Here is a 27,289-nt window from a genome sequence, read left to right as displayed (position 1 = left end):
TTTACAGCAAGCCCACACACTGCCCGGAAAAGCCACGAAAACACAGCATAGTAATGATGGGAGAAAACAACAACACAAAATGTAATTATTGGTCATCATTAAGGGAGGCACTGTCGTAAGAAGCATGTTTTCAATTTCAGACATCTGTTTGACCTTGCATGGTTTCAAAGGCATGTACAGTACCGAGCACTGCGTTCACCCTCGATGCGAGGCAGACCATCTACTGAGGTGCACAGTGTCCTGCTATCGAAGCCTCACTTTCAACAGTAGGTCTGATGGCTGCCTGCTGGCCTCTAAGGCACGAGTGTAACGCTGGCCGGTTTGTGGCCAGCCACAGCTGAAGGAACTGCTCGCCGACCACAGTCAGTTCAGTTCTGACAGAATAGTGTACAACTCAGAATATTTTACAACTCAGTCTGGTACTTATTTTGTAATCATCCGTGGACCAATAAACACGGAAAAGCAAAAAACGTTGTCCAAATTTTCATTTAACGTAAATAAATGATGGTTGACTTATTAATTGAAAACACTAAGGAATTCGCTGCCGGAGCCAGGCTAATCCGATCGGGTACGGATGCTGCCAAAATAAATGTGGTACCTTCCTTAAGTTAGCACTGGGGATCAAATGAATGAAAAACCCCTTCCATCTCCCAAGCCGTCACCTACTGCTGGAAAACAAAAAAAACCCGATCCTGTGCTGGAAATGAATCAGAGGACAGCCCATCGTTCGGTAGCCAGCGTATGATTCAGCAAAGCTTTCTTTAACAAGCGCGGTCCCGAAAGTGAAAGGAGGACCGCGTTGCAAGCATTGGGATCTCTTGTCTTTATGGGGCCATGTGTTTGAAACACATGGCCCCATAAATATAAGAAAGCTTTCACGACGCACGGAAGTCAGACGAGCCTGTCCAAATGGGACGGCTCAAAAAGCCAAACGAAAACGTCACGAACAGCTCTTTTCCAATGGCTGGCCACCGTTTAGCATAAATGGAAAAAAGGGGCGGGGCTTAAATGCCCTTTACAGAAAATACTTAAAAACGTTAAATCTCGCCAGCGAGACTGCGCATGTGCGCAGCCCACGCCAGCCGAGACCTAAAAAGGAGAGTGATAAGTGAGAGCTCGCTCACCTTCCATATCAATAACACTAATCAAAGAGGAGCAAGCAAGCTCCCAAGTCTCTTGAAGGTGTCCCTCAAATAATTCACTCCCCCATCTCATTTCAGGTAAATACACCCCCCCCCCCCCCCCCCAAGAAAAACCCCAGCTCCACTGTAATCAGGAGTCGAATCACACCCGCGACATGCTAGGTGTCTCGGGTGGGACCCCAATGATGAAGTATGCCACCAACTAGGTTGGTGGGTGAGGGGCTTTTAAAAAAAACTAAACGTGTTTTTTTCACTCTCTATGTGAGGCACATCTTGAAAGGAACTTAGTAGGTTGCTTGCTCCTCTTTTGATTAGTGTTATAAACATGTCCCTAATGCCTGTAGAGGGATAGCCATGAACCCTTCTGCGCCGACTGTCGCGTCCTCCCCCTGGTATACGTGGATGCATGTCAGCAGTAACTCTGCTTCTAAACCTTGTGCTTATCAGTGCACAGCCTCAGGCCTACCCGGGGAACATGAGTTGAACAACCATAAGCTGTTTGTACATGGCTTTAAGTGGGATGAAAAAAATGGGGATAGGGATCTCTAAAAAGGGCATGGCCTATGTAAATAAGGGTGCTTCCTAAAGATGTATACTACATTTCTGTGATTTCCATAGTGCGCCACCTGAACAGTATTTTGGTGTCTCTATGAGATTAAAGGATTTGCTCTCTTCTCATCATTCTTTATGTCTCTTTATCTTTTTTGTCATTTTTTCTTTCATTACTCTTACTGTTACTCCTACACTTAAATTTTTGGGAAAAATTGGAAAAACGGGCTGCAAATGAAAGCATCTGGGTTTTTCCCTGCAAATGTTATCAAAAAAGGGTTTGTGGGGTTGAAATCACCATTGTCCCACCTTTTCGGGGATACTTGACTTTTGTCAGAAACCCAACATTTTTTACACAGTTTTGGCATTTTTCTGGGACATAGCCTATTTTTGCTATTTTTTGTGCTTTTGACCTCCTTCCAGTTAGTGGCAGAAATGGGTACAAAAGCAATAGTGGATCCTGGAAAGCTATACATTTTCTAAAAGAAGACAACATTCTGAATTCAGCAAGGGGTCATTTGTGTAGATCCATCAAGGTTTTTTTATAGAAACAAACAGTTAAATGTAGGATAAATTGAAATGTAGTTGAAAAAAACAGCCTTTTGTGTCAACGTTTTCACCTGTATCTTCTTCTAATTATGACAGCTCTTTGAAAGCAATATACCGTTGCATCCGCTGGGCATTACTGGTTGTGGGGATATATAGGACTTGTAGGTTCACCAAGAACCCGACGAACCCAGAGCCAAAAACTGAGTAGTAACTTGCAATGGTTTTTTATTATGTACCGGGTATATAGTAATTATTCTGTAAAAAAGTGTACATGGAAAAATCGGTATGAAAGACACCTATGTATTTCTGAAATGGGAACAAAATATAGAGTTTAGAAACAGTAGATATTTGCACATTTCTGAAATTGGGAATACTCATACTAGCATGAGAATTATCAGTCATTTTTTAGAATGACTTCTTTTTTACACAATATCTTTCATTTGGAAAGCAGAAATGCATGGAAAGTCAATAGATAATAACAGTTCCTTTACAAATCTGAATTACCCTAAGTCTCCCGATAAAAATGGTACCTCACTTGTGTGGGTAGGCATAGTGCCCGTGACAGGAAACGGCGCAAAACGCAACGTGGTCACACCACATTTTCACAATGCAAAATTACCATTTTTTTGCAAAGTGCCTAGCTCTAGTTTTTGAACACTAGCTCTGCGGGCACCTTGGGAAACCTAGCAAACCTATACATTTTTGAAAACTAGACACCCAGGGGAATCCAGGATGGGGTGACTTGACTGCCTCCCACCAGGGTCTGTTACCCAGAATCCCTTGCAAACCTAAAAAATTGTCAAAAAAAACACATTTTCCCCACATTTCTGTCGTGGAAAGTTCCGGAATCTGCGTGGATCCACAAATTTCCACCCACCCCACGTTCCCCAAAGTCTTACGAGAAAAACGGTACCTCACTTGTGTGGGTCGGCCTAGTGCCCGCGACAGGAAACGGCGCAAAACGCAACCGGGTCACACCTCAATTTCGCAGTGAAAAATGACCCTTTTTTGGAAAAATGACTAGCTGTAGTTTTTGAACCCTAGCTCTGCGGGCACCTTGGGAAACCTAGCAAACCTATACATTTTTGAAAACTAGACACCCAGGGGAATCCAGGATGGGGTGACTTGACTGCCTCCCACCAGGGTTTGTTACCCAGAATCCCTTGCAAACCTAAAAAATTGTCCAAAAAAACACATTTTCCCCACATTTCTGTCGTGGAAAGTTCCGGAATCTGCGTGGATCCACAAATTTCCACCCACCCCGCGTTCCCCAAAGTCTTACGAGAAAAACGGTACCTCACTTGTGTGGATCGGCCTAGTGCCCGCGACAGGAAACGGCGCAAAACACAACCTGGTCACACCTCAATTTCGCAGTGAAAAATGACCCTTTTTTTGAAAAATGACTAGCTGTAGTTTTTGAACCCTAGCTCTGCGGGCACCTTGGGAAACGTAGCAAACCTATACATTTTTGAAAACTAGACACCCAGGGGAATCCAGGATGGGGTGACTTGACTGCCTCCCACCAGGGTCTGTTACCCAGAATCCCTTGCAAACCTAAAAGATTGTCAAAAAAAACACATTTTCCCCACATTTCTGTCGTGGGAAGTTCCGGAATCTGCGTGGATCCACAAATTTCCACCCACCCCGCGTTCCCCAAAGTCTTACGAGAAAAATGGTACCTCACTTGTGTGGGTCGGCCTAGTGCCCGCGACAGGAAACGGCGCAAAACGCAACCTGGTCACACCTCAATTTCGCAGTGAAAAATGACCCTTTTTTGGAAAAATGACTAGCTGTAGTTTTTGAACCCTAGCTCTGCGGGCACCTTGGGAAACCTAGCAAACCTATACATTTTTGAAAACTAGACACCCAGGGGAATCCAGGATGGGGTGACTTGACTGCCTCCCACCAGGGTCCGTTACCCAGAATCCCTTGCAAACCTAAAAAATTGTCCAAAAAAACACATTTTCCCCACATTTCTGTCGTGGAAAGTTCCGGAATCTGCGCGGATCCACAAATTTCCACCCACCCCGCGTTCCCCAGAGTCTTACGAGAAAAACGGTACCTCACTTGTGTGGGTCGACCAAGTGCCCGCGACAGGAAACGGCGCAAAACGCAACCTGGTCACACCTCAATTTCGCAGTGAAAAATGACCCTTTTTTGGAAAAATGACTAGCTGTAGTTTTTGAACCCTAGCTCTGCGGGCACCTTGGGAAACCTAGCAAACCTATACATTTTTGAAAACTAGACACCCAGGGGAATCCAGGATGGGGTGACATGACTGCCTCCCACCAGGGTCTGTTACCCAGAATCCCTTGCAAACCTAAAAAATTGTCCAAAAAAACACATTTTCCCCACATTTCTGTCGTGGAAAGTTCCGGAATCTGCGTGGATCCACAAATTTCCACCCACCCCGCGTTCCCCAAAGTCTTACGAGAAAAACGGTACCTCACTTGTGTGGGTCGGCCTAGTGCCCGCGACAGGAAACGGCGCAAAACGCAACCTGGTCACACCTCAATTTCGCAGTGAAAAATGACCCTTTTTTGGAAAAATGACTAGCTGTAGTTTTTGAACCCTAGCTCTGCGGGCACCTTGGGAAACCTAGCAAACCTATACATTTTTGTAAACTAGACACCCAGGGGAATCCAGCATGGGGTGACTTGACTGCCTCCCACCAGGGTCTGTTACCCAGAATCCCTTGCAAACCTAAAAATTTTTCAAAAAAACCACATTTTCCCCACATTTCTGTCGTGGAAAGTTCCGGAATCTACGTGGATCCACAAATTTCCACCCACCCCGAGTTCCCCAAAGTCTTACGAGAAAAACGGTACCTCACTTGTGTGGATCGGCCTAGTGCCCGCGACAGGAAACGGCGCAAAACGCAACCTGGTCACACCTCAATTTCGCAGTGAAAAATGACCCTTTTTTGGAAAAATGATTAGCTGTAGTTTTTGAACCCTAGCTCTGCGGGCACCTTGGGAAACCTAGCAAACCTATACATTTTTGAAACCTAGACACCCAGGGGAATCCAGGATGGGGTGACTTGACTGCCTCCCACCAGGGTCTGTTACCTAGAATCCCTTGCAAACCTAAAAAATTGTCAAAAAAAACACATTTTCCCCACATTTCTGTCGTGGAAAGTTCCAGAATCTGCGTGGATCCACAAATTTCCACCCACCCCGCGTTCCCCAAAGTCTTACGAGAAAAACGGTACCTCACTTGTGTGGGTCAGCCTAGTGCCCGCGACAGGAAATGGCACAAAACGCAACCTGGTCACACCTCAATTTCGCAGTGAAAAATGACCCTTTTTTGGAAAAATGACTAGCTGTAGTTTTTGAACCCTAGCTCTGCGGGCACCTTGGGAAACCTAGCAAACCTATACATTTCTGAAAACTAGACACCCAGGGGAATCCAGGATGGGGTGACTTGACTGCCTCCCACCAGGGTCTGTTATCCAGAATCCCTTGCAAAACTAAAAAAATTTCCAAAAAAACACATTTTCCCCACATTTCTGTCGTGGAAAGTTCCGGAATCTGCGTGGATCCACAAATTTCCACCCACCCCGCATTCCCCAAAGTCTTACGAGAAAAACGGTACCTCACTTGTGTGGGTCGGCCTAGTGCCCGCGACAGGAAACGGCGCAAAACATAGTGAGGTGACATCAAAATTGCCTATCTCAAAACCACCTGGTTTTGCAAGGGGGGTCTCTTGGGTTTTTGGCCCGGTGCACGGCGGCCATCTAGGGAAACCTACCAAACCGATACATTTCTGAAAACTAGACACCCGGGGGCTTCCAGGGAGGTATGGCTTGTGTGGATCCCCCAACGTTTCCTTACCCAGAATCCCCTGCAAACCTCACTTTTAGCTGAAAAAATCACTTTTTTCACACTTTTTTGTGTGGGAAAGTTGTGGCATCACCGGGCTCACTCAAATTTCCCACCTCCCATCGTTTCCCTGGGTCTCCCAGTAAAAATGGTGCCTCACTTGTGTGAGAGGCCCAAGTACCCGCGACAGGCAAGGGCCCAAAACGTAGTGATGCGACATCAACATTGCCTATCTCAAAACCACCTGGTTTTGCAAGGGGGGTCTCTTGGGTTTTTGGCCCGGTGCACGGCGGCCATCTAGGGAAACCTACCAAACCCATACATTTCTGAAAACTAGACACCCGGGGGCTTCCAGGGAGGTATGGCTTGCGTGGATCCCCCAACGTTTCCTTACCCAGAATCCCCTGCAAACCTCAATTTTAGCTGAAAAAAAATCACTTTTTTCACACTTTTTTGTGTGGGAAAGTTGTGGCATCACCGGGCTCACTCAAATTTCCCACCTCCCAGCGTTCCCCTGGGTCTCCCGGTAAAAATGGTGCCTCACTTGTGTGGGAGGCCCAAGTACCCGCGACAGGCAAGGGCCCAAAACGTAGTGATGCGACATCAACATTGCCTATCTCAAAACCACCTGGTTTTGCAAGGGGGGGTCTCTTGGGTTTTTGGCCCGGTGCACGGCGGCCATCTAGGGAAACCTACCAAACCCATACATTTCTGAAAACTAGACACCCGGGGGCTTCCAGGGAGGTATGGCTTGCGTGGATCCCCCAACGTTTCCTTACCCAGAATCCCCTGCAAACCTCAATTTTAGCTGAAATAATAAAGTGTGAAAAAAGTGATTTTTTCAGCTAAAATTGAGGTTTGCAGGGGATTCTGGGTAAGGAAACGTTGGGGGATCCACGCAAGCCATACCTCCCTGGAAGCCCCCGGGTATCTAGTTTTCAGAAATGTATGGGTTTGGTAGGTTTCCCTAGATGGCCGCCGAGCACGGGCCAAAAAGACCGTTGACCCCCTTGCAAAACCAGAACGTTTTGACATTGTTTATACAACGTGAGAATTTCGGCAAAATATTGCATGGACAATGTGACAGATATTTTGAGGTTTGCAGGACATTGAGGATAAAAAACCTTTTTGTAATTCACAAGAGAGACATCACAATGAACTCCCATGGGTTTACGACAATATCTACAGTTGGTGGGTTATTTTTACATGGAACATACACCTTGGCAGAGAAACTAAAAGACAAAGAATCCTGCACAGCCACCTATTCCTCAAACGCACACACATACTGGTTGGATTTGGCACGAGGGCAAGTGATGGTTCAGTATATTAAATTTTATTAACAAGAGATTTCACAAAAATGAAATGCACTGTCAATAATTCAATGGAGAAAAAACTGAACCAATGACTCGCAGCTTGTGAGCTGTAAAGCCACGGCAAGGCACCAACCGCTTTACAGGCCATTCACACACCTTTCATACGTGATACACACAAGACCATTCGCACCACCAGGCACAAAAACAACACATTACAAAATTCACAAAAGGGACAAGGTACACCCTGCTTCAGAAAGGCAAATATTACTGCACAGTCATCTAATCCTCAAGCACACACACATACTGGTTGGATTTGGCACGAGGGTGAGTGATGGTTCAGAATATACAATTGTATTAGCAAGTGATTTCACAAAAATGAAATGCACTGTTAATAACTGAAAGGGCGAGAAACTGAACCATTGACTCACAGCTCGTGAGCTGTAAAGCCACGACAAGGCACCAACCTCTTTACAGGCCATTCATACACCTTTCATACGCGTGAGACATACAAAACCATTCACACCGCCAGCCGCGGGCCCATCACATAACAAAACTCACACCAGCACACAGCGCCATTCAAGGGCTCATCACTTTCACACACCCACATTCCTGACACAGCAACTACACAAGCAGATGGATTGCGTTGAGTGGCACTCAGCTAGCAGTGTGTGTAGTGACCAGCAGCAAGTCACTACTCACACACAGCCAGCTGAGCGCCAGTCCACGCACACCGCTAGCCGAACACCAGTCCATGCACACCGCTAGCCAAGCGCCAGTCCAGGCACACCACCATCCAATCGCCAGTCCACGCACACCGCCAGCCAAGCACCAGTCCACGCACACCGCCAGCCAAGCACCAGTCCACGCACACCGCCAGCCAAGCACCAGTCCACGCACACCACCAGCCAAGCACCAGTCCATGCACACCGCCAGCCAAGCACCATTCCACGTACACCGCCAAAGAATTGCCAGTCCACACACACTGCCAACACATTTAGGATTTTTTTAGACAAACATAAAAACACAAACAAATCACAAATAGATACAAATCTACAAACACAAAATCAGAAACTAAACACATTGCACTAACGGCAACCTTGAAACAGAATCAAATTTTTCAAAGAATACAAACCAATCAGTTAACTTTACCACTCATGAATGCTCCCAAAAATTCTTTTGCGTATGGTACGCTCTAAAACAAGCAGGGACACACAGCCCAGGTTTAGATGGACAGTCGGGGCAATACATACGAATCTCCTTCCGCGTACCTCTTCGCAAACAGACTCTGCATCTCCTAGTGGGAAAATCTTTTGCCGGTGTGGGAGGGATGAAATCAGGAAAGTGGCGATCTTTCAATCGAACCACATCCTCCACCACTCCAAATCTAGGAACACTTGCCTGTTCCACAACAACAAGGCTAGCAATCACAGAGTGCTGAAACTGAAGAAATGTCAACTTTGACGCAGGAGAACACTCCTTGAACACAATAAAAGCATTGAACATTGCTAATTCGAAGAAATGGATGGACAACTTCTTATACCAAACATAAGCCTTCCGAATAGCAGAGTAAGGTTCCAACCTCTGATCTACTCTGTCAACACCACCCATGTGCTTATTGTAGTCTAGAATGCACACAGGTTTGTGCACTTCAGCAACCTGACCCCAAACAGCCACAGGTGAAGTACTCTCATCATGGATGGTAGTCAGCATGTACACATCCCTCCTGTCCACAAATTTTACAGCTAGTAGTTCATCACTACGCAAGGAACTGCACTGCCCCCTCGGAAGTTTTTTGCAAACAAGCTCTTTCGGATAAGCTTTACGGTTAGAGCAGATTGTGCCACATGCAAAAGTGTCCACTTTATACAATTCCTTAAATAATTGCACAGCAGTATAGAAGTTATCAAGGTATAAATGGTGGCCTCTGTTAAACAGTCTCCTAGCAAGATCCCACACAATTTTCTCTGCAACTCCAAAAGTGGACGGACAACCTGGGGGGTCAATAGCAGAATCTCTACCAGTGTACACACGAAAATTAAAAACATATCCTGTCCTACTCTCAGACAACATATACAGCTTAATTCCATAGCGTGCCCTCTTGCTAGGGATGTACTGCCTAAAAACCAAACGGCCCTTGAACAAGACCAAAGACTCATCAATAGATATTTCTTTCCCTGCAGTATAGATCTCAGAAAATCGATCCACAACGTGATCAAGAACGGGCCGAATCTTAAAAAGACTGTCACAGTCAGGGTGATCTCGTGGCAACACCATAGAATTATCAACAAAATGCAGCATACGTAGCAAAAGTAAATATCGATTACGAGTCATAACTGCAGGAAATATGGCAGTTGCCAACAAGGGGCTAGTAGACCAATATGAAGCCAAGGTTGGCTTTCTTACCACACCCATCAATAAAGTCAAACCCAAAAACTTCTTAATCTCTTCCAGATATGTGGGAGTCCACCGGGTAGCTCTAGACTGGGGCCTAAGTTTGTCTCTGTTGTTCCTCAAAAACTGTTCAGCATACAAATTTGTCTGCTCAACAATCTCACCCAAAAATACATCATCCATAAACAACTGAAAAAACTGTATAGGCAAAAAGTTTTCACAATTCACTGTACACCCTGTATCACCGCTAAAGGCAGGCAACACCGGCTGCACCATGTTTGGATCAACCCAAAGTCCAGCACTTCCAGTAGGAAGCCTAGCAGCCTCAGACTGCAATCCAGATGCCTCTTGCACCATTGGCACAGCAGTTTCCTCCTCTAAGACAGGCACTTCATCCGCACTGAGAGTTGCTTCATCCACACCAAGAGTACCTTCATCTGCACTGAGAGTACCTTCATCATCCGAGGATTCCATGTTGAGTGAAAACTCACTGCCAGAATCTTCCCCTCTCTCCTCTCCCTCAGACGCACTGTCAGTCTCATAATCATGCTCAGAGGAAGATTCAAGAAGCATACCGACCACCTGTTGAGCAGTCATTCTACGGCTAGCCATATTGCTTACTAATAAAGGTAACTTGTCAAACAAGTCAACAACAACAAACTCTTTGTAAAATAAGTAATAAACAAAAAGCACCTTTATCAAAAACTCAAATATACTCCAAAACAATACAACTCACTTGCCAGAGGCAACTCTGTACAGACACAGTATGGATCAACAATATCCCACTAAAAAAGAAAGAGAAAAGCAATTACACATAAGACTATGCAAAACACATCGCAAAGAATTTCATGCTCAAACCACTAACTAAATATGCAGCCATTATGACATCACTTACAAAAAAATTCATTCAGACATTATATTATTACTCATTTGGTGTAAATACAACAACAACAAATTTCTTACCAACACAATGCAACTACACAAAACTGCAGAACAGCCACCGTCGAAAAGCTTTAGATTAGAATAAAAAGAAGAAAAAAAACTTTATTGTAACCTATGCATATAATGCTCTAGACCATCACGTACTGCGCAAAATGTATTGCTTGAACCTCCCACTTTCAAAAAGGAAAGATCGATGGCCCAATCCTTTACAAGCAACGTGGCGAGAATCTGGAACTGAGCCTCAGCTCCGGACCACCCCCTCCCTCTTCCCAGTCCTTCAAAACTAACCTCAAAGTTCTCCTCCTGCAAAGACACTTCCAAACTTAATTCACACCCTCTCTATTGTGTGAAGGAAGTCTTTACATTATAGAAAATTCTGTTCTCCATGCCCGTAGAAGTGCCTACCCAGTGTGTTCCTGTGTTTTGCGTGTCTGCCATTTATTGCACTTTTATACCTCTACTTGTACTTTGTACTCTTTTGTAAGTTGACACCACTACAGTACACCTGCTTGTGCTAAGACATCAAGCCTTCTAAGGTCTAGTGGGGCCTTCTACGTTCTAGCATGGGAAAGTACAGTGGTGTGGTGGACTGGTCATGAATGCTGAACCCGGTTCCCCATTTCCAAATTCAACAGCTCCGGCCATAGTGCCACATCCCCACTGAACGCCATACTTGCCCACTGAGAGAAACTCGCACTGCCTTCAGCTATAACCTAATTGTGCCCGCTATAAACACTTGGATGTGGCTCAATTCAAATTATGCACTTGATAAGAGTAATACGCTGCCTAAAAAAACAAAAAACACTCCTAGGGAATGCAAAGCATGTGAAATGTAAGCAGAAACAACATGGTTACCTAAACGATCTCTCACTAACTATTCAGAAATCAGGGAGTGGTTTCACCGGAAAAGTTATGGACATGACTAGAGGGCCCTGAAGGGAACCGTTTCACTGTCCATTGCTTACATCCTTACAAAACATAAGCAGTATGGTAGACCACATCCATAAACACAGAACCATGGTGCACATTGTGTTTTCCAATTCACCCATCAACCAGGTATTGCAGTACCTCCAGAAATGGTACACTCTCCCACCCTGGAAACAACAATGCTGTTCAAAGGAAGACGAGAAAACAAAAGTAGCACTACACTGGCAAACTCTGATGCTGGTGTACTTGGATGCAAATGATATCAATCTGGCCACTTTGCAACCCCTCTGTCTTACTTTATTTTGCCCCCCCTGGGAACAACAATGCTGTTCAAAGTTAGACGAGAAAACGAAAGAAGCACTTCACTGGCAAACTCAGATGCTGGTGTACTTGGATGCAAATAAAATCAATCTGGCCACTTTGCAACCCCTCTGTCTTACTTTATTTCGCCCCCCCTGGGAACAACAATACTGTTCAAAGGAAGACGAGAAAACGAAAGTAGCACTTCACTGGCAAACTCTGATGCTGGTGTACTTGGATGCAAATAAAATCAATCTGGCCACTTTGCAACCCCTCTGTCTTACTTTATTTCGCCCCCCCTGGGAACAACAATACTGTTCAAAGGAAGATGAGAAAACGAAAGTAGCACTTCACTGGCAAACTCTGATGCTGGTGTACTTGGATGCAAATGATATCAATCTGGCCACTTTGCAACCCCTCTGTCTTACTTTGTTTTGCCCCCCCTGGGAACAACAATACTGTTCAAAGGAAGACGAGAAAACGAAAGTAGCACTTCACTGGCAAACTCTGATGCTGGTGTACTTGGATGCAAATAAAATCAATCTGGCCACTTTGCAACCCCTCTGTCTTACTTTATTTCGCCCCCCCTGGGAACAACAATGCTGTTCAAAGTTAGACGAGAAAACGAAAGTACCACTTCACTGGCACACTCTGAGGCTGGTGTACTTGGATGCAAATAAAATCAATCTGGCCACTTTGCAACCCCTCTGTCTTACTTTATTTCGCCCCCCCTGGGAACAACAATACTGTTCAAAGGAAGACGAGAAAACGAAAGTAGCACTTCACTGGCAAACTGATGCTGGTGTACTTGGATGCAAATAAAATCAATCTGGCCACTTTGCAACCCCTCTGTCTTACTTTCTTTCGCCCCCCCTTGGTACAACAATGCTGTTCAAAGTTAGACGAGAAAACGAAAGTAGCACTTCACTGGCAAACTCTGATTCTGGTATACTTGGATGCTAATAAAATCAATCTGGCCACTTTGCAACCCCTCTGTCTTACTTTATTTAGTCCCCCCGGGAACAACAATACTGTTCAAAGGAAGACGAGAAAACGAAAGTAGCACTTCACTGGCAAACTCTGATGCTGGTGTACTTGGATGCAAATAAAATCAATCTGGCCACTTTGCAACCCCTCTGTCTTACTTTATTTCGCCCCCCCCTGGGAACAACAATGCTGCTCAAAGTTAGACGAGAAAACGAAAGTCGCACTGCACTGGCAAACTCTGATGCTGGTGTACTTGGATGCAAATAAAATCAATCTGGCCACTTTGCAACCCCTCTGTCTTACTTTATTTGCCCCCCCCTGGGAACAACAATACTGTTCAAAGGAAGACGAGAAAACTAAAGTAGCACTTCACTGGCAAACTCTGATGCTGGTGTACTTGGATGCAAATAAAATCAATCTGGCCACTTTGCAACCCCTCTGTCTTACTTTATTTCGCCCCCCCCTGGGAACAACAATACTGTTCAAAGGAAGACGAGAAAACGAAAGTAGCACTTCACTGGCAAACTCTGATGCTGGTGTACTTGGATGCAAATAAAATCAATCTGGCCACTTTGCAACCCCTCTGTCTTACTTTATTTCGCCCCCCCCGGGAACAACAATGCTGTTCAAAGTTAGACGAGAAAACGAAAGTACCACTTCACTGGCAAACTCTGATGCTGGTGTACTTGGATGCAAATAAAATCAATCTGGCCACTTTGCAACCCCTCTGTCTTACTTTATTTCGCCCCACCTGGGAACAACAATGCTGTTCAAAGTTAGACGAGAAAACGAAAGTAGCACTTCACTGGCAAACTCTGTGATGCTGGTGTATTTGTATACTAAAAAAAAAAATCAGGGCACTTTGCAACCCCTCTGACTTATTTCGTTTCACCCCCCACCCCCCTACGCTACCAGCGCCCACCGATCACAAGATGTAAATGAAATCAATCTGGCCACTTTGCAACCCCTCTGTCTAACTTTATTTTGCCCCCCGGGAACAACAATGCTGTTCAAAGGAAGACGAGAAAACGAAAGTAGCACTTCACTGGCAAACTATGTGATGCTGGTGTATTTGGATGCAAATAAAATCAATCTGGCCACTTTGCAACCCCTATGGCTTACTTTATTTCGCCCCCCACTCCCCATCCCACGCTAGCAGCACCCCTCATAGAGAAAACGAGAGAAAAAGGGCATCTCTCGAAAGCGTGCGTTTATTTTTTGGATCCATTTCACATACAAGCAACTGCAATTGGACGATCCAAGCGCACGAACAAAGCGGAGCCTAAATAAAAACATTTCTACCCCCCAACATTGTGCCCCCACCCTACCTAACCCACCGATGCAATAATCCTCCCTCCCCTGCCCCAAAACTGACCTTTACTCTCCGACGCGCAGGAAGCAAATGGCTTCCTGCGCCTCGGAGAGCAAAGGGGAAGCCTCCGGTGACGTCAGCGCGCGAAGCGCGCTGACGTCATTGATGACGCGGGCGGGGGGAGGCAGGGGAAGGTCTTCCCCTGCCTCCCCAGTAAAAAATAAATAAATAAATACATAAATAAATAAATAATCGACGAATCACGGGGGAGCACCAGCGCTTCCCCCAAGGGTGGGTCCCATGACGAGATGGTCTCGTCATGGGCACAGCGCGACTGTGCTCCATGACGAGACCATCTCGTCATGGGAACAGAAGGGGTTAAAACATTTAAAGAATCGGCATTGTTATTTACAATGTCAATAGCTGAATCTCTCTCAAATGCGAGACCTATTGCATTTGCACCCACACACAGAGCCACACACACAAAGCCACCCACACACACACAGAGCCACCCACACTGGAGCGGGAGACTACTGATTTCGGGGTTTCAGCATCCAGGGCTTGGTATTGTGTAATGTGCTAATTCTTCCAGCAATAGTCAGTGGCGATGCAGGGGCTCTGGAAGGGGCCCATCATGCTCAAACATTGTCAAACAGGAGAATTGTTAAAAACTTGTCTGTAACTAATCAGGGTGTATCTGGATGAGGATGCCCAGGCAAGTGCATAGAAGGCCGAGCCTTTGTCACATGATCATTCATGGTACGTTTGGGCCCATCAGGGCTCAGCTATCTTGGGCCAATTGTAAAGACTGTGCTGCAGGTGGTGGATGCCACTTCCAGGGAATAATCTGGAGTAAGGGGAACTTCTCAGAGGTGCCAAAGAGGCGCCGAATCCCAAACACAAACACTTAATCCAGGGCTGCTTGATTTAAACCTCCACCTTACAGTCGTGTGACCTTTTATGTATTCGGATTAGGGGCCTTCCTTAATGCACACCGACTACTTTGAAAAATAGGCTCCATTTTTGCGATACGGCTGATCTACTAATGAGTAGCATCACAACATGCACATTTGTATGAGATCACAAGACCTACTGTCTCATTACCGTTCAGGAGGCCGATGGTGTTTTGCACCAGCCTTTTCTCTTCAAGGACCTGTACCAAGCTGGGCACCTGCTTAATCCTCACTCCAGGTTCCAAAGCAAATGTTTGTGCTTGAAGGTTTTTCAAAACGTAAGCTTTTAAACGGAACTCGGAATTCGAAACCAAGCTTTGGCTCGGATTCTTCTACACAAACCCTCCATATTTTTTTTTTTTGTGTGATTTGCGTATCCATCTCGATTTGGTATATAAGAAAAACTCCACATAGTCATTTTGTTGGCAAGCATCTGTATGAAGCACGTGGGATTTTGATGTTGTCAACGTCTCCACGCATGTACGCGCATACGAAGTGATGCGGCTGCTCTGTCATCACCCTTATTTTCAGCTTTTTTGTTTTACCTTTGGTCATGCTGTACAGCATCTTGCCGATGCTCTAAAACACCCGTAAAAGCCATTGCCAAAGTCACTAGGGAATGGTACAAATGACGAGGCCTATTGGATGAGCCTAATGCTTGTCTGTTCTATCTGGGCTCTTTTAATCCACTGCTCCTGGTGCTTGCAGTTGCATACTGAGAATGAAAGCCCCCTCGGCTCAGACTGAGCTCAGTCCAGCATGCAGGTGTATAAAGGCAGTCTAGCCCTGTTGTGACTGTCATTTCCATATGACTCGGGTGACGCCTGCTTGAATTCATCAAAATGCAAATGGTCTACACCCAGCTCCTGCATGTCGCACGGCGGAGGCATCCAAGTGAACTGGTTTTACAAGTTAAAGCTATTTAAAAAAATGCTCGTTCGACAGCACATTTCATGCTTCAATATCCTTTTCTGAAGGAGTTTCCCAAGCTCCGGCAGCCGGAGATCCCCTTCAGAGCAGTGTTTGTTGCTGATTGAATGTTTTTTTCAGCTGTGAGAGGACTGGATGCTCACTGTGAATGCCAAGCAGCTAGCTGATTTTAGGGAAAAAGAAACACCGCGGGAGGTTGGGTCTGCGTGATTTCCCTCCCTCCCCTCGCTCACTGAAATGTGCAGTTCTTGTTTGTTCGATCGGTGCTAGCATGGAAGGCACTTCAGTGTTGGAGGCGGGTTGGAGGGAGACGGGGCACGTGAGTGGGGGTGGCAGGAGGGGCATGGGGACTGGCTGCTTGGGATCCATTGGGCGTTCCCCCACATCGGGGCAGGGATTTTCAGCGCCGGGCAGTGTGGGGTGCAGCATGAGTTGACACCATATCTTGCAGCCGGGGCAGGATTCGCTTGCACACGGGGTGCCATGGAAGGCAGGCAGGCCGCGGTTCCTCTTACCTTGATGTGGAAGCGCAGCAGCGCCAGGCGGATGCAGTGCGCCATGCAGACCGGCGGCAGGAACCAGACCTTGGGCGGCGGCGTTTTGGGATTCGGGGGCGTGTTTTTCTTTCTCAAACACGCCCAGAGAAAGAATCGAAAAAAACACGCCCCTGAATCGCAAAAGGCACCATATCTTGCAGGGGCAGGATTCGCTTGCACACGGGGTGCCATGGAGAGCAGGCAGGCCACGGTTCCTCTTACCTTGATGTGGAAGCGCAGCAGCGCCAGGCGGATGCAGTGCACCATGCAGACCGGCGGCAGGAACCAGACCTTGGGCGGCGGCGTTTTGGGATTCGGGGGCGTGTTTTTCTTTCTCAAACACGCCCAGAGAAAGAATCGAAAAAACACGCCCCTGAATCGCAAAAGGCACCATATCTTGCAGGGGCAGGATTCGCTTGCACACGGGGTGCCATGGAGAGCAGGCAGGCCGCGGTTCCTCTTACCTTGATGTGGAAGCGCAGCAGCGCCAGGCGGATGCAGTGCACCATGCAGACCGGCGGTAGGAACCAGACCTTGGGCGGCAGCGTTTTGGGATTCGGGGGCGTGTTTTTCTTTCTCAAACACGCCCAGAGAAAGAATCGAAAAAACACGCCCCCGAATCGCAAAGGCACCATATCTTCCAGGGGCAGGATTCGCTTGCACACGGGGTGCCATGGAGAGCAGGCAGGTCGCGGTTCGTCTTACCTTGATATGGAAGCGCAGCAGCGCCAGGCGGATGCAGTGCGCCATGTAGACCGGCGGCAGGAACCAGACCTTGGGCGGCGGCGTTTTGGGATTGGGGGGCGTGTTTTTCTTTCTCAAACACGCCCAGAGAAAGAATCGAAAAAAACACGCCCCTGAATCGCAAAAAGACGGGGCTTGTTTGGAGAGACAAGCCTCTTCTCCAATGGCTGACCAGCATTTAAGAGGCCAGCCAATGGAGAAGAGGAGAGAAGAGAGGCGGGTTCAAGCCCCTCTTCTCCAAGTCATTAAATCTCGCGAGCGAGACTGGCCAAGCGCAGCCTTCGCTAGCCGAGACCTAAAAAGGGGTAAACCTGCCTTGGTGACACATGACCCTGACTGAGCATCTCCTACTGACCATAAAGTATGCACCTCTATAGGGGGTGCTAGGTGGCGCACGAGCAGAATGGCCGCACTACTGTGAGGCTCCTGCAGCCCAGCGCATTTCTCCGCCTAATTATCCTTCTTGGAGTGAAGTAACGAGATAGAAAGATGTCAGTGGGGTGCGCCTCTGCTGCTGCGGCTCCGGCGAAGAAGGCGTCTTAATTGGAGCTGTACTGCCCGAGTTATCCTGCAGCGAACTTTGAACCGGACGGGAGAGTGAAGAGCTGCGGAGGCCTCTCCCGGCCTGCGAGACTACGCGAGACCGGTGCTGCACACGAGGTGCCTGGGCCTGAGCATACGAGTCGGGAGCCGGGACTGCCGCGGGCGGACCTGCCCCCCCTGCCTCCTGGTGCGGCGCGCGCTGTGTTGCTGCCTGCTGGGACCCTGGACCGAGATTGGAAGTTACGGTGGTGCGACCTACGGCAGCGGAGGGGACGACTCGAGCTGACGGGACCCTGCTGCCTTGGACGTGCGGACTTGGACGCTGCAGAGCGGCCCCTGGATCCTGGAGGCGAGACCCGGGTGCCGCGGCGACGGCGGTGGCTCCCCCCCGGCTTTTGGTGAGTGCTGGCTGGGGGGGCGCTACCGGCCTGCTCCTTAGCTGTGCTGACGTTGCCCGCCCCTCGTTGGGGGACTGGCAGCAGTGGCGGAGGGGAGAGGAGCCCTGCGGCGGAGTGCTGGCGAGAGGAGAGCCTCCTGCGGGGGGAGCGGCGGGACGTGCTGAGGAGCTGGGTGGCTGCTGCGGCCCGCCGGGGCGGAGAGTGGCTGGACTGCCTACAACACTGCCTGGCACTGGAGCGAGTTGGGCCCTGGATCCCTCCGAGACGCGGGAGAGGCGGAAGGCTGCCCGTGGAGCGTTGTGACGGCGGCTGCACCGTGCCCCCCTGCGATGCCGCTGTGCTCTCCATAAAGCCCCTGAGCTTTTTACTTTGAGTGGCCCTGGAGGACTAGAGCCGGGCGCCGCGAGCTGTGGCGGGCCTGCGGTGACCCCCCTCCTGGGTGTTCTTGGGCGTGTTTTTATTTGTGGACTGCGCGGCGCCCCCCGAGTACGGACACGTAGGGGGCTAGAACGGCCTGGACGAGACAGCGACATCGGGGTAGCGACATCGGGAATACGGATGCCAGACAGCCCAAGCTGACTTTTGTGGCGCCCAAGGAAGGCATGCGCGCCTCGCAGGAAGAACAGGAGCTGGACGCGGAGGGGGGGCCTCGGAGTGCAGGGCCGGCAACGGCTGCTGATGTTCAGAGCATACTGCTGGAGGTTCGACAGGGATTCGCTACTATAGCGGACAAGATGGACGGGATGTCGTTGCGCATAGATGCTATCACGCACAAGCTGGACGGCCATGAAGATCAGCTCAAAGAGGCTGAGAGACGCATCTCGGACACTGAGGACACCTCTGCTCGGGTAACCACGCAGGTCAATCGCATGGAGAAGCTGTTGAGGCTGGTGGCTGCGAAGAATGAGGATTTGGAGGCGCGTAGCCGGCGCAACAATATCCGCGTCGTGGGTATTCCAGAATCCACCAATACGGGGAGGATGGAGGACTATATAGAGAAGATGCTGATGACCTCTATCGGAGCGGATGCTCTTTCGGGGCAATTCATTGTCGAGAGGGCGCACCGTGCACTTGGCCCGCGGCCGCCTCCCGGGAGCGCGCCTCGCCCCATCATAGCGCGACTCTTAAATTATCGAGACCGGGATGCTACTTTGCGGATAGCGAGAAGCAAAAAACAACTGACATACGATGGCAACGCGTTTACAGTTTACCCGGACTTCACTCCGCTGGTCCAGGAGGAACGTTGCAAGTTCACGGCGGTAAAGTCCAAACTGCGGCAGGCTCAGATAGACTATGCGTTGTTGTACCCTGCACGCCTTCGAGTAACTCATCAGGGTCAGCAGCGGTTCTTTACGTCGCCGCAGCATGTGGAGGACTTTCTTAAGCACCTGAAGCGAACTGGCCGCGGAACAGACACTGACACAGCGGTGCGGCCCACCTCACCATTGGGAGCGGACGCTGGCACACAGTAGCTATAGTATCGCTTCCTTTATCTCACTGCTTGCTGCATTTTCTGTCTTTGGGCTTATTTGACTTGAACTAGATTATGGACAGAGTGGTGGCTAGGGTTGAAGGGAGGGGTGGATATTTGTCGGATGGATTGTGTACTGTTCACCAACCTGCTTGCTCTGAAGAATAGCGTTTTACAAGCTGGGCACTCTCGGCTCCGCCTGTGTCTGGGCCTTACCATGCTCGTTGGCCTGGCGGAGCAGGGAGGGAGAGTGCAGTCGCCTAAGCGACCCCCCCATGGGTAGCCCCCTGTGGCGGCAGACTGCATGGGCTGGGCCATGCGGGCTGGTCCTTGCCTTACTGGAATTTGTTTTGGGATTGCTGATTTTATTTTTTTGTTGTGGTAATGTTTATTGTTGGGGAGGGATAGGAGGGTGGGTGCATACTTCTGGCAAGTTGGGGATGCTTCAGTGGGTGGGGGGAGGGTTTTCACAGGGTGTTTATCAGACTTGCATGTTCTTACCAGTTGGGACCAGATTGCGATAAGTTCCATTGCGCATTGTTCTTGCTGGCAGACCCGAGAGGGCAGCACAACTTACATTATGGTACTGTGTGGGCTTCCAGTTGCTGCTCTGTGGTTGGTGGGCATAGCCCTTGTTGACTATCATTGAACGTGTCTACTTATGTCAGATGGGGTAGGGGACAAACTGCACATCCTTACTTGGAATGTTCAGGGGTTGGGGGATGCGCGCAAAAAACGACAGATACTGGCCTATCTCGATCGGCATCAGGTACATATCGCTATGCTGCAGGAGACACACCTTGGCCCCCAGAGCCCCAATACATTCGCCAGTAGATGGGCGGAACACCGAATTTTTTCCTCCTACTCCACCTACGCTCGGGGCACCGCTATTCTCATAAAGAAGCGAACCCCGTTTCAGATGGCGGGCGCTGCATGGGACGTGCAGGTGCGATACTGCGTAGCCTGGGGTCGGCTGGGCTCTGACTCCGTCACCTTGGCTTGCTGCTATGGTCCCAATGTGGACACCCCTGACTTTTATCCTGCTTTGTGGGCTGAGATATTTGCGGTGGGCTCCAATCATGTTATCTGGGGAGGGGATTTTAATGTCACCTGTGACCCAGGGGTAGATAGATCCAACCCTGCCTCGCATCATTATACCCAGGCCAGGGCGGCCCTTCACGACATACTCCGCACTTATCAGTTATTGGACACCTGGCGGCACTTACACCCGCACACAAAGGAGGGTACGCATTTTGCGGCATAAGCGGCGTCCTGGGCACGCTTGGATTATGTCTTCGTGTCCCGTGGCCTGGGGCCCGCTATAGCGCAGGTGCAGCACCTGGCACGTACCTATTCCGACCACGCCCCTGTCCGACTTACCTTGACATCGGCGGATTATGGCCCCCCACGCAATAGCTGGAGGCTGCGTGCGTCCATCTTGCTGGACCCGGTTTTCCAGGATGGGCTAGGAGAGGAGGTGCGTGACTTTTTTGCTCAAAATAAGGGAATCGTCGAGCATGTAGAGACCGTCTGGGAGGCCTTCAAGGTCACGCTTAGGGGCTACTGCATATCTAAGGGGGCGGGTGTGCTCAAGGATATCGCCGGCACACTGCGGAGGCTGGATAGGGACCTGAAAGATCTGGAGACGCAAATGGCCGTGTTCCCGGATGGCGCTACCCAGCTCAAGTTTCGAGAACAGCTCACTGCGTATATGGTGGAGGCGCGCTTTCGGGGTAAATATTGGATGGCTAGGCGGTATGGGGAGGGGGAGCGGCCGGGCAAGGCGCTGGTGGACGTTATCCGGAAACCATGACACTCCTCCCTCGTGCTGGAACTGGTGGGCCCAGGGGTGGACGTGTACAGAGACACGACGAACATCCTTAATGCCTTTGCCACACATTATGAGCGGCTGTATACCACACAGAGGGTCGGGGAGCTAGACCTGGATAGTTACTTGGCCGATGTAGCGCTCGGATGGCTGAGTGACAGACAGCGGGAGTTCCTCTGCACCCCATTCCAATTGGATGAGGTGCGGGAGGCCATAATGCAGCTTCAATCCGGGAAGGCCACTGGCACAGATGGCATACCGGTAGAGTTCTATAAAATGTATATCGATCAGATGGCCCCCATATTGCGCGAGGTTTATGAAGATGCCCTGGAGGTTGGGCACCTCCCGCCGTCTATGCGGGAGGCCCTGATCATTTCCATATTGAAACCTGGCAAGGAGCCTCACTTGTGCGACTCCTATCGTCCATTATCACTCCTTAACTGCGACGTCAAAATTCTGGCCAAGTTAATTGCCAACCGGCTAAACTTATTAATGGAGGCTTTGGTTCTCCCTGACCAATCGGGGTTCGTGCCCGGGCGCGCAACCTCCCATAACTTGCGCACCCTTTTTTCGGTGTTCGAAAAATGTTGCACCTGAGTTGCCTCTGGCGGCAGTATTTCTAGACGCCACGAAGGCTTTCGACTCCCTTGAATGGGACTACATGTTTGGAGTGATGTTACGTATGGGGTTCCCACCTCTTTTCCTATCTTGGATTCGGTTGCTGTATTGCATGCCCATGGCCAAAGTGCTCGTCAATGGGCGCGTGTCGAGCGCCTTCTCGGTTACGAGGGGCACCCGACAGGGGTGCCCTCTGTCCCCTTTACTTTTCGCACTCGCGGTTGAGTCCTTAGCGGCTAAACTGCGACAGCATCACAGCGATAAGGCGCTGCGCTGCAACATGAGACACATATTAATCTCCCTATACGCGGATGACATCACTTTGTATGTCCGAGAGCCGCATGTCAACTTGAATCCGATCCTCCGCGAGTTCATAGTGTTCGGGAGACTCTCCGGGATCCAAATAAATTGGAGTAAGTCTTGTGTCTTCCCCTTGACGGCCGCCGCAACCCGATTCCCGCTGGACTACCCCCTGAAGTGGTGCGAGGATGAGGTGCGATATTTGGGCATTACGATCTTGAGAGACAGGGATGCGCTCATGCGTCTCAATTACGGCACGACTCTGATGCGTATTGCGGACTGCGTGACCCGTTGGATCTCCCTCCCGCTCTCGATGGCGGGCCGTGCATCCCTGATAAAAATGGTGATTTTACCCCAGCTGCTGTATTTATTCCTAAATATACCCTTCTATCCTGGTACATATTTTTTTAAAACATTGAGGTCTGAGCTGATACGCCTGGTGTGGGGGGGCAAACACTCACGGATACAATGGGAAGTCCTTACACGGCCGTACTCACAAGGCGGCTTCGGGGTACCCAACCTTGAATTGTACTATCTCAGTGCACAGGCACATTATGCATATTTCTGGGTGTGACAGCCACGATATATGCCGCAAGTCGCGGCGGAGCACTGGTTGGCTCATCCCATCCCGATTGGCGGTGCACTCTATGATGTGCATACTGGCAGGGAGCTGCCGGGGACGACGATTACCTGCACTGTGGCGGCATGGCAACGAATCTGTAACATACTGGATGCTCCTATGCTTTACTCCTCGTTGCTGCCCCTCGTCTACCACCCCAAAATGCCCCTGCTGCAGGAAACGGTGTTCCGCAAATTTGCGGAACGAGTGCGCATTCACACATGGGGGGATCTTTACCACAATGGCCAATTTCGTACGCTGGAGCACATGCTTCAGGACTCCCCGATTACTCCTCTAGATGCGTTCTTATATATCCGACTTCGGCAGGGTGTCCGATCTCTTACCCCCGGCTTCCCGGATGAACCCCCTGAGCTTGCGCCATTACACTTAATTCTTAAAAGCGCGACGGCGAAACGCTTGGTCTCGTTGATATACACTACTGTTCACACACAGAGGCAAGTTTCGTCTGCCCCGGCCCGTGCGGGCTGGGATGAGGAGTTGGGAACCGAACTCACAGATGAGCAGTGGGAGTATTGTGCGTTGCAGACAAAGCAGGTCTCGGCTAGCAGCCGACTGCGCATTGTGCATTATAAATTTTTGCATAGAATATATTATACGCCGGCCAGGCTGTGCCGATACAAGTTGAGAGCGGCGGATAACTGTGAAAGGTGCAGAGCGCCGAATGCGGATTTCCTGCACTTGGCCTGGGAGTGCCCGGGTGTCCATGCTTACTGGCTGGAGGGCAGTGTTCGCTGCCCTGGCTCTGATGATAAACGAGCATGTTGAACCCACGCCCCTGCTGGCAATACTGGGATATGTCAAGCCATTGAAAGCTGCATACCGCAAGTATGTAGCGTTGGCGCTGCTGCTGGCAAAGCAGCGAGTGGCGTGTCGCTGGGGCAGGGGGAGAGCGCCGAAATTTAAAGTGTGGCTTGGTGATTTGATCTATTGTCAGGAACAGCTCGGCACCTATGCGGAGCTGTTGCCGGGGGCCTCTAGACCCAGCGATATTTGGGGGCCGCTGAAAGGCTATTTACTTACACATCCGCAAAGCAGCACTGCTGAGGTGCACAGGGAGGGGAATGTGGCCGGGGAGGGAGGCGAGGTGGGGGGAGGGACGAGAAGGGACTGATTCACTTGAAACTGCATAGATTCCACTGCATTGGTGGTGGGGATGGGATGACTGGGGAGGCTGACGCTGAGGTATCCCGTGGGGAGATGGGCTGGACCCTGTTGGATATGCTGTTGTGCTGTGTGTGAGAAGTTGGCCTGATATATAGTGCTCACTATTCTAGTGATCACTGTGTATCATACCAAACGACCCTTATTGATGATTGGTTGTAAGTCAACCTTATAGACCAGCTATCCTAGTAGCATGGACAAGAGCAGTCTTTAAGCTAAACTCTAGAGGGCGTGTTAAGCCAGCTGTTTTACAATCACATTTACCCCTTGAACACCAAGTGAAAGGACACCACACAAGTTGTTATGAAAATAAAGGATATTTATTTATAACAAGACTACCCTGGCTCTTTATGAGTCAGGGAGCTAAGCACAATAAAAAACTCTTAAGGAAATACTTCAAGTTGCACAATTTACACAAATGCCCGAGGGGCACGAAAAACCATATACACTAAAAGTGGAATGCGAAATGCTAGCAGGTGAGTAACCAGATCCAGAGGCTTCAGGATCGCTAGGACTACACTACTGAACTCTAAGGTTAGGAGCAGGAGGCCTAGGGAGATCGGGTGCAGAGTGTGCACTCTCACGCGGGATGCGGGAAGAAGTCTATGGATGCTAGCGTTTCTAAAGTTACTGTTTTCGGACGAATCCGACCAGCTAGACTGAAAACGAAAAAGGATCTGGACACTTCGATAGTGAACCTACGTTGGAGCACCGAAATGCTCGGGTTACCTAGCCCAGGGGCTGCGGCTGCATAGGGTTCAAAAGACGTCGGGAGTCCTCGTTGAAGTCTCTGGAGCCTGAAAGAAGTAGTTGCTGGCAGGTGACCAGTGAAGATATTCGGAGGGATCCAAGCCTGGATCGATGCTGGAGATGACCTGAAAGCAGAGGGGACTCAGTTCTTAATCACTAGCCAGTGATTGTGTGGGCACCGGGATGGCACCGGAGGAAGTCACCTCGGCCAGGTGAGTGGACGACGCTGGACTCTGCTGTCCCTCGGACCAGGAGGCGTTGTCGGCAACCAGGCTGGCGGGGCGAGCTGTTCCACGAAGGTGTCTGCTGTCGGCGATGCTGGGTCCAGGATTGGAGCAACAAGCCTTGGCAAAGGCAAGCCCACGCAGTGGAGTCAAGATGGCGTCTGGAGTGGACCAGGAGGGTCCGGGGTGCTCCTCTGTTGGAGGGGAGCAAGGGCCAGTCTGGAGCAACCAGACCAGCGGGGAAAACGTCGTGGTGCGTCGTAAGGAGGGCCACTAGCCAACGGCAAGTGACCGGACAACGCGGTGAGCAGCAAAGAGCAGAAGGGCCCCCACGGAGTTCTCGTGGATGCTGGGGTGGGGCTGGACTTCGCTGCTGGGGCTGCTCAGGGTTAGGGCTTCTCAAACCCCAAAAAGCACTCACTCGAGGATCCCTCGGCGGTCGTGCTGGATAAGCGTCGTGCAGTTTCAGAAGATGGCCGGTCCCGCAGGTCTCGTCACACCCACGAATCTCAGCTGGGCTGATGATGCAGGTAGAGGTCAGAGGTGGCAGGGAATCCGGGTCTCGTCGAGCTTGGTCAGTCTTGATCCGGAGGACAGACGTACAGCAAACCGCAAGCGCTTAGGTGGTGCCTGCTGGTGCAGGGTGGCTACTCCTTAGCCACAAGGGAGAGTCTTCAGAATAGTCAAGAGTTCCTTTCGTGGAAAGTAGTTCAAGATTTAGAATGATCTAATTTGGGAAGGGGGCCCGCTCCTACCTTTATTCTAAGAAAAGGGGCTGGCCTGTGACTAGGTCCTGCCTATGGGTGGGACCAGGAGGGGGGTGGTTACACCCCTCTCCTTTGTCCGGTCTCTTCCCAGCTCAGGGGCTGGGGTGCCCCTGGAACTGGTTTGAGCCGGCCTATGCACAGTGGGCACCGGGGTGCCACTTGCAGTCACCTTCCTCTCAGCCCTGCCTACCTGGGATACACAAAATCCTGTCTGGGATGGTGCTAGCACCGCCCCTGACAGGAAACCCTTTGTCCAAGCTCTCCTTGCTGGAAGGACTCCCAGCAGCAGGAGGTCAGACTTGTGTCTGTGGTGGCGGCATCCATTTTGTGATGCTGAGGCTCGAGTTAATTTTAACCGGGGTTCACAGTTACATACATGTCGTGTCCCTCTAGAATGGTGGAATGCTAACCCCGTCGCCAGAATTGTCGAGGGGTTAGTATTCCAATTCGTATGACACCTTACTCGACATGTTTTGATAATGCGATACCAAAGTTAGCAAATAACCGCGAGGATTATAGTGCACTTAAGAGTATATGGTACGCGTTATCCTGGAACAGCTATTAGGACTTGGTTCCGCAAGCTGCAGACGGGCTCAGCTCATGCCAGAGCACCATCTCACATAATTCCAAGCACTCTGCCTTCAGGATTGATAAGGCCTGCCAGAGGAGTGACTGATAGGAATACATGTGTCCATTTTAGGGTTAGATATAGGAATACTATATCTAAAGCAAAGGGTGATTACACCACCTTGCCCCAGCCGTCGTGCAGCCAGTTGTGTCAGATTTGGGTGGCCAGCCAGGGGTGGCATAATACATGCTGCAGCCCCTGGTAGGCCCTGGGTACACCTATGCCCTGGATACCTAAGGTATGCTGATACAGGGGCTGATAAGGTGGCCCAGTTCCAATTAGTAAATGCACCTAAGGTACATGTGTGTCAATTTAGAGAGAGAACAGGTAGGCTGTGGGTCTGATTAGCAGGCCCACAGCCAGGGAAAGTCGTAAACCAATGAAGCAAAAAGCAAAAATCTGGGGTGATCATAGGATTGCAGACCCTACTCTCCTACACTGTGCCCGAGCGAACACAAATGAGAGGCAGCTGTGCCGGATGTTGATGAGAACGATGTGCTGCTTTTATGCTCCTGACTGCAATGCAATTGTCTGTACTGTTTGAACCTTATAAATAAAGCTTTAA

At 49.7% G+C, this 27,289-nt stretch overlaps 2 protein-coding genes across 3 annotated transcripts in view; both read right to left on the bottom strand.

Moving 5' to 3' along the window:
* Positions 1-16,700, bottom strand: part of LOC146870806 (uncharacterized) — a 48,266-nt gene extending 31,566 nt beyond the window's left edge. For both annotated transcript variants that reach the window (XM_085646851.1, XM_085646853.1), the window contains exon 1: positions 16,632-16,700. The gene's annotated coding sequence lies outside the window, so the exon portion shown is untranslated. The remainder of the gene's footprint in view (positions 1-16,631) is intronic.
* The window catches only part of LOC146870805 (uncharacterized), a 62,164-nt gene that overhangs the window by 25,049 nt on the left and 9,826 nt on the right, over positions 1-27,289 (bottom strand). The gene's annotated exons all lie outside the window — the stretch shown is intronic.

This window comes from Triturus cristatus, chromosome 1_1, assembly GCF_964204655.1.
Source record: "Triturus cristatus chromosome 1_1, aTriCri1.1, whole genome shotgun sequence".
NCBI classification, from domain to species: Eukaryota; Metazoa; Chordata; class Amphibia; order Caudata; family Salamandridae; genus Triturus; species Triturus cristatus.
This window is presented reverse-complemented; position numbering and strand designations above follow the sequence as displayed.